Below are 14,002 nucleotides of genomic sequence, written 5' to 3'. Positions count from 1 at the left end.
TTAAGATTCACTGCATGGGCAGGTATTATTAACATAAAGTGTACGGTAATGCAAGAAATATGTACATAAGTGAATTAGAAGTACTTACGAAATGTGTTCTATAATCCAAAATTATTATATAATTTAAACAAAAATGCTAAATAGAAGAGAAGTAATAAGTCATCAAAAACTGACAAGATAGTAAATAAACAAAGCCTAACGGAATTTTAAATCAAAGTCACAGTTATGGTTCATCGAAATTAAATCCGAAATTAAGGAACTGCTGTCGCACTGTAACTAACAAACAAATAATAGCATAGCATTAATAACGAATTCAGTCGTGTATTTCACCTTGAAACTATAAAACTGATATTAAAATTACGGCTCCATGGTGCAGATGTTTTTATTCCCCTTAATTAAAACATTTAATGTTTGTATTTTTGAGAGAAATACTTTTTTTTTTTTTTGACGAAATCTCTATTTAGTTTTAGACCTAGCAAAAATATTTTTTCTCGCAATGAATACTTAATTTATTAATTTATGTACAGTGTGATTGACATATTTTCACTTTTTAATTTTAATCAAAACTTATTCAATTTAATTATTTGAGTGAAGTGCCTTTTTTTTAATTATAAAAAGACATAATTTCTTTAAAATTTTCACTTTAATTCTATGGTCTGGCAATAGACGTAGTCCGAAGAATGAATACCAGTAGATGATCATTTCATTATGCATGATAAATGTAATACAAACAGTTATTATATAATCAATATCAAAAAATCACAATTACCAGTTATCAATGACGAATATTTTACGAGCGGTTATTACGTAACCAATATCAAAAAGTCACAAATACAAGTGATCAATACTTTTCAAAGAGGGGTGTGATTCAAATCCTTGATACGATCTTACTGGTGATATTTCGATTACAGGTTTTGGATCACGATAGAAAGTAGCATTTGATACGATATCACTGCAATTTTCCGGAGCGGTGACTTTACTGGAAAGTAACAATCGATACGATATGTCCAATGGAAGCTCTCGAACATATCAGAAAAGGAGAAATCTGTGAACGGATTGAAAAGTGAACGGACCGGTTATTGGAATCATCGTATCACTGAATTGCATATCACTGAAATTTATCGGAGAGGTGACTTCGCTGGAAAGTGTCAAGTCGCCGCTCCACTTCATGAGAGTAACCGGTCTTACTGGTATTCGTATGTGTTGATGCACTGTTCCATACAAATCGTTCTTAATTGCTTGTTATTTGACTTTTCATATATTCCATTTACTGCTGGCGCCATCTATTGGTAGAATATAGAACTAAATTAAACAATTTAAAGAAATGACTTTTATATTTAATTCAAATTTTTCAGAAAATGGTTTACTCCAATACAGAAATTAAATAAATAGTTTTGAAAAAAATCAAATTTAAGAAGTAAGCTGAAATAGATAAATTAATTCAATCACACATTACTTAAATTAGTAAATTAAGTATTAATTACAATTAATAAATTTTATATTTAATATTAAATAATAATTTTTAATTAATAATATGATTGAAATAACAGATATCTGGAACAAATATTTAAAATTAACAATAGCAAAATTATTTGTTATTCAAAAAATCGTGGATTATGCATCTCTAGTTATCAAACCTTTTCAAAGAGAGGTGTGATTCAAATCCTTGATGTGATTTTACTGGTGATATTTCGATTACAGTTTCTGGATCACGATGGAAAGTAACAGTCGATACGATCTGTCGAATTAAAGCTAAGGAATAGGGATGACGAATATTTTACTAGCGGTTATTACGTAAACAATATCAAAAAGTCACAAATACCAGTGATCAATACTTTTCAAAGAGATGTGTGATTGAAATCCTTGATACGATCTTACTGATGATATTTCTATTACTGGTCTTGGATCACGATAGAGAGTAACAATCGATACGATCTGTCAAATGGAAGCTGTCGAACAAAAGTTCAATCACTAATAGAGATGCCAGCAGTAAACAGTATATATGCAATCAAAGTCATGGACACAAGAGAATAATGTTTTGTGATTCTGGGATTTTCTTTCCACTCCCTGGAGGGTCGGGGATCAGTTGATACCCCTTCTTTTCTTTCAGAGATATCGGTTCAATCCGTTTAAGTTTTGATAGCATAATGTTAATACGGGGAATTGTTCATTTGCGGTTTTAGATTGAAGGGAATCAGCGGCTCTTTTACAACATATTTGCCTATTGCCGACTTTAAGATTTTACATTAATATCGTACATAAAATTGAAATCGACTGACTCCCTCGATGTCTTTTCGGTACATTCACCTGAGAACGATCGATCGTATATAAATATTTAAGCATTATAAATAAAATATTTTTTCAATACATTTTTCAGTATTTCAAGGTAAAAATATCAATACTGAGGAAACTTGAAATTCATTTTACTTATAATAATGCAGTTTTTGATAACGAAGCATTGTTAGTGTTTATCATGAAGTTTCATGGTACATTAACCTGATAATGATTAATTTTATATTAATGAAGTGAAAAGAAAATTTCTTTTTTTTAAAGTTGATTATTTTCCACCTATTATACAACAATGATGTCTTTTATGTTAAACATATTTTGAAAAAATGTTATCGTGTAAATATTTCTCATAAAAAATACATACTTTTATGGTTCTGATTTCATAGATCTTTGTAAATGAAATCATTCATTTCTTCTATCGGGTGTTTAAAAAATGACCGGTATATTTCAAAAATCAATAAAAACTAAACGGGCAGCGATAGAAATATACCGTTTGTTGCAATATGCTTGGGACAACAGTAAATTTTCAGGCAGACAAACTTGCGAAATTATTTACAATTTACAACAACAGATGGCGCTGCAGGTGATTTGAAAAATATAGAAGAAAACGCAGTCTGACTTCGCCATTCTGTTAGTCGTCTTTCTGCTTTAAGCGTGTGCTGTTCACAGATTGCAAGTTTGTTGTGAAAAAATGGTTTATTCCTTAGAACAAAGGATTTTTCTGGTGTTGGAATTCCGCCGCGTAGAACACAATGTTGTTGCAACAAGACGAAGTTTTCAACGAAAGTTTAATGTAACCAAAGAGCCGGAAAGCTATACAATAAAGGATCTGCTTGAAAAATTTTGAAATCGCTAGACATGAACCCCTGCGACTTCTTTCTGTGGGGACACTTGAAAAATTTGGTGAACCGCCACAATCCAGAAACAATTGAACAACTGAAGCAATACGTCTGTTCTGCATGTGAAGCCATCCCGTCTGAGACGTTTACACGGGTTTCTGCTCATTTCATTCTGAGACTACGCCATATTATTGCTGCGCATGGTGGATATTTAGAAAATATCGTAGTTCAGATTTTTCACAGACTGCAGCGCCATCTGTTGTTGAAAATTGTAACTAATTTCACAAGTTTGTCTGCCTGAAAATTTACTGTTCTCCCAAGCATATTGCAACAAACAGTGTATTTTTATCGCTGCTCGTTTAGTTTTTATTGATTTTTGAAATATACCGGTCATTTTTGAAACACCCGGTATATAATTAGAAAGAATCAATAGATGAATGGATTATTCTAAGCATAACTAATTTTATATTCTTTTATAGTGTTTTTTTTTATTCTTTAAAAAGTATTTTGAAAAAATATAAACTTTTTTCCCCTAAAATATCTGTTTAAAATTTAATTTGTAAGGATGGATGACGTAATATATTTATGCATTGCGCTGAAATAAGATTATTTTAAAATTGAGTTTCTCCTTTTCGTATATTGTTTACTACTTTTAAATGTGACAAATTGAGCAAAGATATAGCTTTCCCCTTCTGCAAGATTTTCCACCCATTAGGAATTCCCAGCCACCCGAAAGCAATTGCTTAATGCGTGGAATTTTCACTTTGTGAGAAGAATAGACCCTTCTTTTTATTCATTTACTTTTTTCGATTTCTCAGAAAAATTAAAATTACCTTGTAGTTCCAAAGCGCAACAAATCTGTGTGGGAATTGGTAGTAGTGTTTCATATAACAAACATTGCATAAAACTTATGTAAAAAAAATATTTGTAATTTTTGCTTTTATAAAATTCTAGCTGCTAATAATTAAATTTGTCCAATCTCGTGAATTTTTTAAAAAAATGTTTAAATTTATTAAAATATTTTTATTACATTGAATAGTAAAATTATTTCTAAATTGGGGTGAAATATTTAATTCATGAAACAAACAAACAAAATATGTATATATTTGTATAATTTTTATATGGGGTGGATTTATTTCTTGTTCTGCTATTCAGATATTTGCATCTGTTTATTTTTTTAATTTTTTTTTTGTGTGTGTGTGCATTTTTAAGAATAAGTAGAACTGATTTGATTTCATAGTATAGAAAAAATAGTGCTATTAGAATATTTTATAACCAATAATGAATTGAAAATCAATTTCCATATCAGCATTAATTATATATTTTTTATTTCCAACTTCATTCCTACATGCATGTTTCACTCTTTTTTTTTTTAACATATCAATTTTCAATTATAAAATTCTGTAAAAGCATAAAAGTGTTTCATCCAGCTCATCTTTATATCCTATTTAACTTCTCTCTCTCTCTCTCTCTATATATATATATATATTTATCACGACCGTATTCTTGTTTATTAAATTTACTGTATTGTATGTTGTTGTTTTATTTTATGATATTCATTCAATGTAATTTTTATCAATGTAACTTTAATATTTAAAAAAATTTCATAAATGTTCTGCTTTAAAAGTATATTCAACATAATGTTTTTATACGTGATAAAAAATAAAAACTGTTGTTTAGTATTTAGAATATCTGTGTTGAATAAAATTGATTTCATCATTTACATTGACATTCTTGTCATACTGTGTTAATATTTTTTCTAAGAGTCTAGAAAAATAAATGTTGATAAATAGTTTTTTTAATAGTGAGTACATTGAAACATCCAATTGATCATGTTTTTTCGAATAATTACTATACATATTTTATTTACATTTTTTTTTGTAACGTGTAAATAAAAAATATTAAAGTAATTTTGCTTATTTTCCTTTAATGATCTCTACAAATTAAAATGAAACAATTAATTTATAAGTTGCATAGATTTAAAAAAAGGTATCTATACCTTTTATATTTCATAATTTGAAATTGTAAACATAATTTATTCAATATATAATAATTTGAATTTCATGCTCTTTTCTCTGAGTAAACTAAAAACATCAAAGTCTCAATATTATTAAAAATCATTACATAAGAAAAAAAAAATGTAATAATTTAAAATATTAATTTATCTAAGAGTAATAATTTATTTTTAAAAAGAACTATATTTATGAGATTCAACATTCAATAATATTTAAATAATATGTAAAAAAGAACATATGTAATTTTTCAAAAACACTTTCATAGTCATTTGTCAAAATATGTCCTTTGAATAAAAAAGGAAAAAAAAAAAAAAAAAAAGGATATGGGAAAGGAAAGAATAAAGCAGCACCAAACGAAAGCGATGTTAATTAATTATGGAAAAACAATAATTCCATTAAAAATACTAATTAAAATTTTAATATAAGAAATAAAATTATATAACTACGAAAATTTGGAGAAAATAATTCAAAATAATATCTTTTAAAAAAATCAGAAGTTTTTAATAATTGATTGGCTAGCGTAAAATTTACTAAGCAATGGTTTCATCAACGTTATCGGCAGACATCCTGACATGCGTAGAATGGTTGAAAATTGAACAGAAAAGGTTTGTTTGGTACCTGACACGTGACCGTGAATTGACCCCATTGCAAGCTGCTGTCAAATCTATAACGGAATGGTTTGATAAAAATGGTTTCGTTTTTTCTACTCAAAAATGAAAATGCATTCATTTTTGTCGAGTTCGTGGCTTGGACCACTACCCAGAAATTCAGTTAAAAGGCACAGCCATTCCCGTTGTGTCGGTCGTTAAATTTTTAGGCCTCTTATTTGATTCTAAACTAACATTTCGTTCTCATATTCTTCATCTAAAGAAAAAATGTGCTCAGTCTTTAAGTTTTGTCAAATACAACGTGGGGTTGCAATACTTCAACTCTTAAAATGTACGAAAGTGTAATTTTATCAAAACTAGACTATGGTAGCGTGATTTACGACTCAGCAGTAAAGTATATTCTGCAGCAGCTTGACGCAATACATCATCAGGGGCTCCGACTTGTATCAGGGGCTTTTAGAACTTCTCATATTCAAAGCTTATACATAATAACTAAGAAACCATGTTTACAATTACGACGCCAGAGATTTTTTCTCAAATGCTTTTTTAAAATAAATCAGAAACCATCACATCCCTTATATGACATAATCGTGAATCCGATTTATGGACAGTTATACGAGAAAAAGTTTCCATTTATTCCATTATTTGGTTTTAGAATCCGCCCTCTTTTAGATAGTTTTAACCTAAAGAATATTGACATTTTAACTAAAGAAGACGAAGTTCCCCCTTGGGCATGCAAAAGCATTCTTACTATCGATGATTTTAATAAGCTGCCAAAATCTACAACTGCGCCATCTGTTTACATGCAAATTTATTTGTGATCATAGACAAACGTTTGAAAAATACGGCACTGCTTTTACAGATGGTTCCAAAATCGGTGGCCATGTTGGCTCAGCTGTAATATTTGACCACATTGTACTTTCCAGGAAGCTAAACAAACATTGTTCTGTTTTTACCTCGGAGATTTTTGCCATTTACACTGCTTTAAGAGCGATAAGACTATTATCAAAGAAAGACTGGATCATGTATACCTTGAACCATCCAGCCAAAGCTATCCTTTGGTGCACAGTACAGTAAAACTATATTTTAAATTGCTGGATATAATTTTAATATTCTATTTTGTTGGATTCCAGGACACATTGGTATCCCTGGGAATGATCAAGCTGATGTTGCCGAAAAAACAGCTAATTCAAATGAAGAAACCTTTGTTCCATTTCAAGACTTAAATCAAATTTTAAAGCAATGTTCACTTCGTATACGGCAGAGTACTTGAGTTTGAGATTTGGTGGTGTTTATTGGCACAAAAGCCATATATGGCCATACTGCGCCATAAATATGGTTAAAAAATAGAACATAGGTTGAGTCTAAAACCACTAGTCTTTGGGAATGTAAAAAAAAAGGGTGAAGAAGAAGTAGTTATACGAAAAACTAAATTAAATGGAAAAAACCAGTAGCCTTTAAAAATCTAAAAAGATTTGGATGGGGTTGCTCCCCCACGAGGTCCTGCATATTTAAAAACGATGAATAAAAAAAAAATGTATGCGATGATATTTAAAAACTGGACATTCAATTAAAATATGCGAAACACTGAAGTTAACATGGCACGTTGAACAGGTAGGACAATGTTCTCCAAATAAAAGGTGCTTATGTGTAAAACGGGTATGACCAATGCGGAGTTTTACCAACTTGACGTCAAAACCACGCACTGGAATACCAGGCCAAACTGAAATGGATGGCTTAATCGAATGTAATTTATTAAGTACTTGTTGATTCCAAGTTTCCTGCCATCCTGAACGTATATGTTGTGCGAAGTATATTTTTGCATCACAATATGGAAGATTCCTTTGCAGGGCAGTAGATGCTGTTTTAGCAGCAATGTCCGCTTGCTCATTCTTCGCAATGCCAACATGGCTTGGAACCCAACAGAATAAAATTTTGAAATTTTTCTTTTGGAGTTCTCGTAAGAGACATAGAATTTCCACAGCAACAGGGTGTATAAGATTATGAAAATTAGAAAGTGTTTCCGAAGACCCCATGCTATCTGTATAGACGCAAAATTGAGGCTGAGTAGAAAGCGATATTGTTTGAAGGACGCATAATATCGCGACTAGTTAAGCAGTTAGAACTGAGAATGAAGAATTTAGTTTATAACTTTTGCATGCTGGTGTCGTAAATAATGCCACTACCAACATATCCGTCAGATTTTGACCCGTCAGTAAAAATTGGTGTGAAAGATGAGAACTGAATACGATAATAGTTGAAAAGGTGCTGAAAAGCAATGGGAACAATGGTAGATTTATTAAATCCTGAAATGAGAAGTGTGGAATATTCCAAGGTGGGAAAGACAAAAAATCCGGAGCTTGAATAGTAACATTACTGAGTTCTGTATCAGATAAATTTTTTAAAATCCTTTCACAAAATGGAAGAATATTATAAGGTCTAGCGTCATAAAGTCGCCGGAGACCAACCGGAATCATCATATCATCAGGGGTGATTCAAAGCAGACGAAATTCTTAAGTAATACAGGACAGATAATTTTCTCCGTCTTAACTCAAGCGGTGACTGGTTGCATACAACACAAAGGCTGCGCACTGGTGACGTGCGAAATGCTCCTGAAGAAATTCTCAGAGCAGTGTGGTGTATGGTATCCAGTTTCCGCAAGACAGTGGGTCGAGCAGAGCCATAAATCATACAACCATAATCGATGCGGGATAAGATGAGGGCTTGGTAGATATGGTTTGTTTGTTTGCTTGTTGTTTTATGGCACAAGAACCATATTTGGTCAAGAACCATTGATTTTTGATTTTGATGTTTATGGCGCAAGAGCCAGGTTTGGCTATACTGCGCCAAGCATATGGTAAAATGAGATAAAAAGCTTTAAAAATTTTAATCTAGATGTTAAAATTTTTGTCAAAAGAAATATCAATTATAAAAATATAAATCTTCAGAAAGTATACTAAAGAACTATAAAATTAGATAAGATGTAAAAACCCAATTTCTTTTAAAAATTTAAAAATGTTCTTGTGAGTGGTCAAGAACCATGCCGCCAATCAAACGGTAAATTAAATATAATTATTAAATATTAAAATATATATATCTATCCGAATATTAAAATCTATGATATTAATACAGAACTTTATAAAAGATAGTATTGCAAAAATTAAATATACGATATCACAAAATAAACATTTGTGTTAACATATGAAAATGTAAAACAATGAGACAATTCAAAACACAAAAGGTAAAAAGTGCTAAATACAAGTATAAAAATGAATAGCTTTCAAAAAGTTAAAAATATTTGGGTGGAATTTTTCACACACCAGGTCCTGTAAAGTTATTGATGATGTATGAAAGTAATATATACGTTGATGGTTAAATATAGGGCATTCAATCAAAATGTGTTTGGTACTAAAATCAACATGGCATGTAGGGCACACTGGCTTCCTCTCACCAAAAATGAGATGCATGTCAGTGTATCTAGTGTGTCCTATCCGGAGACGAATCAATTTGACATCGATCTCGCGTATTGGAAGAACAGGCCAAGAACCAATGATAGGTTTCACGGAATGTAACTTATTATGGATCTGCAGACCCCACGCCTCCTGCCAAGAGGAATTTATATGATGGGAGAATGCCACCTTCACGTCACAAAATGGAAGTCCAGTCCTCATAAAGGCCGTCGCAGATTTTGCAACCGAATCTGCTTTTTCATTTCCTGAAATGCCAACATGACTCAGAACCCAACAATATATAATGTTACAACCAACATTTTTCAAAGAGCTCAAAATGAGTAATATGCGGTTAACAATTGGGTGCATCCAATTATTATAGTTAGACAGCATTTCTAAAGCACTCATTATAAAATTACGCTGTAGGGGAGGAAATATTTTCTGGAGTGCACAAAAAATTGCCATAAACTCAGCAGTAAAAACAATTATGAAGACGGTGGCTCAGTGTACCAGAAGGCAGTACAATACCACAACCAACATGTCCAGTTGGTTTTAAGCCATCCGTGAAAATTGGAACAAACGAAGAATACCGATAGCGACGAAGCAAAAAGATCCGTTGGAAAACCACAGGAGCTGTTGACGATTTGTCGAAACCAGTGAAGGGATTCAAAAAAGAAAATTGAAGGATATCCCAAGGTGGAAAGATAAATGGGTCGTTAACTTTGATTCTTGCATCATTGAGGTCAGAGTCGTGTAGTATGGTTTTGATTCTCTCACAGAACGGCAGAATGCAAGCGGGACGGGCATCATAAAGTCTACGAAGAGCAACTGGAAGCTTGTTGCGACAAATGGGGTGATGAGGCACGGACTGTGTGCGGAAATAGAATGAAACTGATATTTTTTTATGCCTCAAATTAAGAGGTAACTGGTGACAAATGACATTCAAGCTCTCAACTGGAGAAGTGCGAAATGATCCGGAGCTGATCCTCAGAGCAGTGTGGTGGATGGTGTCCAGTCGCCGCAACACTGTAGAGCGTGCAGAACCATACACCATGCAGCCGTAGTCAATGTGGGAGAGGATAATTGCTTGATAAATATGGAGTAGGAAGGTTCGATCAGCAAACCATGATGTTCTGGAGAGCCCCCCTTCAATATATTTAACGTTTTCTCGCATCTCTTCCGCAGGTTCAAAATATGCGGAAGAAATGTAAGCTTTCTATCGAATATCACTCCCAAAAACCGCACTTCACTCACCACAGGAATGAGTACATTTTGGATATAGATATTTGGATCCGGATGAATGGTTCTCTTTCGGCAGAAGTGAAGACACCTTCTCTTCTCGGGAGATCGTGTGCCCATTATTGTTGCACCAAGTTACCACTTTATTAACTGCATTCTGTAATTGACGCTCAATGAGATTTATACTGCTGCCTTGGCAAGAGATCTGCAGATCATCAACGTAAAGAGTTCCATGAACAGATGATGGTAAAACAGATAAAACTTGACTCAGATGAACTATAAAAAGTATAACACTGAGGACACTACCTTGAGGAACTCTCTCAGCTTGGATAAAATTAGATGAATAAGTGCTGCCAACGCGAACTCTGAAAGTCCGATGTGATAAAAGGTTCTCTAAAAATATGGGTAGGTTTCCCCTAAAACCACAGTTAAAAAGCGTCGCTAGTATGCCATAGCGCCATGCACGGTCATATGCCTTCTCAATATCGAAGAATATAGAAACAAGGTGATTCCTCCTAACAAATGTGTTACGTACCTGTGTTTCTAATAAAAACGAGGTTATCAAAGGTCGATCTACCTCTGCGGAAACCACTCTGCAGTGTTCGATAATGCTGCTTCCAATTCATACATACTAAACTTACAATTGAGCCGCTCAGAAGCCAATGCAGTTAAGTCCATTTTTTGATATTTTCTGATTTTTGGAAATTTTGATGAAATAAATAATAATCTTCTTAGTTATTAAAGGATTTACTCGTTGGTTACTTTTTTCTAGGTTAGACAGCCCTTTTTTTAATAGCTTCTGAATATATTGTATAATAATTTCGGAAGCCATTGTGAATAAGTCCACCTTTTATCAATATTTTTTTTACATAAACTTTGAAATAAAAATTAAATCATTCTTCTTCTTTCGATATTTGTTGGTAACATTGAAAAACAAGAAATTCATAGTAACTGTAACCGTTACTTCTAATTAGAATTGTTTGAGTTTTATGCACGTGCGTCAAAACACAAAAATATTACGTTGAAGTGTTTGCAAAAATTATTGTGTTATCAAAAACATTAAATAAATTTTCTTTAATAACTGTAAAAACTCTTGACTTTCTAAAATAATAAAAAATATTTATTGTATGGGTATAAAAACTAAAAATGTCAATGGAAATAGAACACAGTGAAAGTGAAAGTGATACGATATTTCATCCTAATTCAAGGAGAGTTAATCGTATTGATTCTGATACATCGTCAGATAAAGAAGATATAGAAAATAATCAAAATAACGGAAAAGTTGGTAGAAAACGCAGCAGGAATCCTGGGAAATGGTCTAGAAATGTTGAGAATCAAAAAAGGATACAAGGTAAACAATATCAAAATAGAAATAAAAGAATAATTCCTGCAAGGAAATTTGATAATATTTCGGGCAATTTTGGCGATTTAAATGTTAAGACATAATGTTTAGTCTCAAGGAGTTGTCCATCACGTCTAATAGAAATACGACGGACGTGTATAACTCCTTGCGATTTCCTCTCTGATTTTATTTCATCCAGAGGTACATTTAATAATTCACCGCATGTAATTACTCCTTTACAGGTATTCATTGACTGGTGAAAACTTACACTAACAGCTACTGTAGCCAAGGCTTTCAGTTTTTGAATATTCAGGGACTGTTTCCGAGAATTTACTTCCACCAATAAAACTCCAAAATGCATCTTTTTAATGGATGATACTTCACCGATTATTGCTGAAACAGCTTTTTGGACAAAAAAAAAAAAAAAAAAAAAAGAGACACTGTTGCAAAGGTTTCATTTTCCTCCGAAATACGTTAAATGACGACAAAAGAATCAAAATGGTTTGCAGAATTAAATGAAGTTGGTATAGAATGATATCCACTAAAGGGACCCTTTTTGGAAGCGCCCATACGACATAGGAAAAGATTCGGGCCCGAAGGCACCGCCCACCACGGAGCCCAAGAAGGGATGGCAGCCACCGGTTCTAGATATTCCCAGCCTCGGCGCTTACCATAGTGCTAATAGATACCTATACGCTGCTAGTCACCCACCCTCGGGGACAGTGACCACCTTTAACGCAAAGCCCAAGAAGTGTTGTTGTTGTTGTTAATTCCAGTTTTATGGCACAAGGGCCACATATGGCCATGCTGCGCCAAAACATGTGGTTAGAGCTGTGAATAAAAGGTAAAATTTTAAATATCATAATTGAAAAATGTTCTTAAAAGCATAAAGTCCAGTATAAAAGAATCGGAACAAATATAAAAGCTAAAAAATTTCAAATGTGAGGGTAAAAACCAATGGTCTTCAAATATTTAAAAATGTTACAATGGGGACGTTCTCCCACCAAGTCACAAATATGTGGTGACGATGCACCAAAAAAATGTAATCGATGGTGATTAAAAGAGTAGCATTCGGTTAAAATATGGATGACCGTATAATCAACATTGCATGATGTGCATAAAGGACATCTTTCACCCAACAAAAGATGTTTATGAGTGAATCGGGTGTGGCCGATGCGGAGTCGAGTCAATTTGACATCGAGATCACGCACCGGAACAATTGGCCATGGTTTTATGTTGGGTTTTATATTATGCAATTTATTTGAGATTTGAGAATCCCAAAATGTTTGCCATTGCATGCGTATGTACGACATATAACTCTTCTTTATATCACAATAAGGAATTGGCCGCCGCAATAAAGTGGATGCTGCTTTTGCCGCATCATCAGCAATTTCGTTTCCAATTATACCGACGTGACCAGGAATCCAACAAAATAAAATCTGAATATTCCTGGAATTCAGTGCTCGTAAAAGATGAAGTATATCCCAAACCAAAGGATGCTTAGAATTTTGAGGTTGGTTGAGAGAAACAAGAGCGCTCATACTGTCTGAGTATAAACAACATTTACGATCATGTAAACTTGAAACTTTCTCAAGCGCGAGTAAAATCGCCGTTAGCTCAGCTGTGAAAACTGAACACGAGTTTCGCAAACGGCAACTAAATGTTTCTTGAGAAATGACAACCGAGCAGCCAACATGACCAGTTGTTTTTGAACCATCTGTAAAGATGGGAATGTATGCAGAAAATTTATCACGATGATTTAAATACAGCTTTTGGAAAACAACTGGAGCTGTATTCGCTTATCATATTGTGAAAAAGGATTACGGAGGGAGATGTCTGGGATATCCCATGGTGGAAATGATATAGAATCTAACTTACAGATTTGTACATACGAAATTTGAAAATCAGCAAGCATTCTTTTAGTCCTTTCATAGAAAGGAAGGATGTTAGAAGGACGAGCCGTATATAATCTTGACAGTCCAATAAGCATAGTTATATGGCATATAGGATGATTTGAATAACTCTGAAGACGAAAAAAATATTGAGCGCTTAACTGTTTTTGGCGCAAATTCAATGGCATTTGGTTACAAACTACATACAAACTATGCACCGGTGATGTGCGGAAAGCACCAGAACAGATCCGTAAGGCAGAATGATGTATCGTGTTCAAATGTCGTAAAACATTAGAGCGAGCAGTTCCATACACTTCGCATCCATAATC

The 14,002-nt window shown here is 33.0% G+C and overlaps 1 protein-coding gene across 4 annotated transcripts in view; it reads right to left on the bottom strand.

Annotated features, from left to right (window-relative positions):
• LOC129956869 (uncharacterized) overlaps positions 1–14,002 on the bottom strand; it is a 90,793-nt gene that overhangs the window by 37,959 nt on the left and 38,832 nt on the right. The window contains exon 1 of one of the 4 annotated variants that reach the window (XM_056068837.1): positions 89–195. The exons of the other annotated variants lie outside the window; for them this stretch is intronic. The gene's annotated coding sequence lies outside the window, so the exon portion shown is untranslated. Of the gene's footprint in view, positions 1–88; positions 196–14,002 lie in introns of those variants that run through there. 4 annotated transcript variants of the gene reach the window in all.

This window comes from Argiope bruennichi, chromosome 11 (genome assembly GCF_947563725.1).
Source record: "Argiope bruennichi chromosome 11, qqArgBrue1.1, whole genome shotgun sequence".
NCBI classification, from domain to species: Eukaryota; Metazoa; Arthropoda; class Arachnida; order Araneae; family Araneidae; genus Argiope; species Argiope bruennichi.
This window is presented reverse-complemented; position numbering and strand designations above follow the sequence as displayed.